The sequence below is a fragment of the Frieseomelitta varia genome, unplaced genomic scaffold (assembly GCF_011392965.1).
Source record: "Frieseomelitta varia isolate USP_RPSP 00005682 unplaced genomic scaffold, Fvar_1.2 scaffold_455, whole genome shotgun sequence".
In the NCBI taxonomy this organism is placed as follows: domain Eukaryota; kingdom Metazoa; phylum Arthropoda; class Insecta; order Hymenoptera; family Apidae; genus Frieseomelitta; species Frieseomelitta varia.
This window is the reverse complement of record NW_025110207.1, coordinates 1-964: the sequence shown is the minus strand read 5'-3', so window position 1 is coordinate 964 and position 964 is coordinate 1.

The window sequence follows — 964 nt, the reverse complement described above, 5'->3', positions numbered from 1 at the left end:
CCTAAAATCAGAAACGACCCGGCTTTAAATACCCTGTCCCCTCAACGCGAGTTTAACGCGCCAAAGGCCGCGCACAAATCCGCGGGAATACGTTTACGCTCTCTTTGTCCAATTTCAGTCGTAGTTTAAACGAAAGTTTTAAACTGTTCCCCATTCTTTTCACGATTAGCAAGAGAGATTCCGGTGGAACACGAGCGAAAAATTAAATTTGCATATTCTTCACAAATTCTTGTAATCTATTAAACGAGCTACATCTTAACTAGAAACTGTTGCAGCAAGTTGGCGATGAATTAAAAGCAAGTTTCTTCTTGCGTTGCTTTGTGTTCCCGTGAGAATGAAAACACGGAGGAGTTACCTTGTTTGAGACAGTCGGTAATTGAAAATTGACGCGGACGTGTTAGTCGATCGATTTCGCGGATGAAATGATGAAACGAAAGTGTGTCGCGTACTACGTGGCAGTAGATCGAGACATTGTTGGTCAGACGCGGAAGCGCTTGGTATTAGAAGCAGTGATTCATTTGTAATGTTAAAACTTTTTCTTAAATTCATGGATTCTTAGAAACATATACTGATGTTGAATCTTATATAGCGCGTGTATTAGATAAATTTACAAATTAAATATACATATGTAGTTAATACCGTACGTTAATATACAATATTACGTTAATTAATATTACGTATAGAGAACATATTTTATAAGACAAACGTCAATTGTTTGAACAACTCCACACCTTCAAACATCGACAAACTTTACACATAAATTTACAAATTAAATATACACGTGTAGTTAATAACAAATATACATACGTAATTAATATTACGTATATAGATCACATTTTACAAGACAAGCGTCAATTCTTTGAACAACTCCGTATCTTCAAACTTCGACAAACTTTACACATCCCTCAAGCAACAGATGTCAGGAGATTCCTAAACGATGATACAACTAAAAAGAACAAAAAAA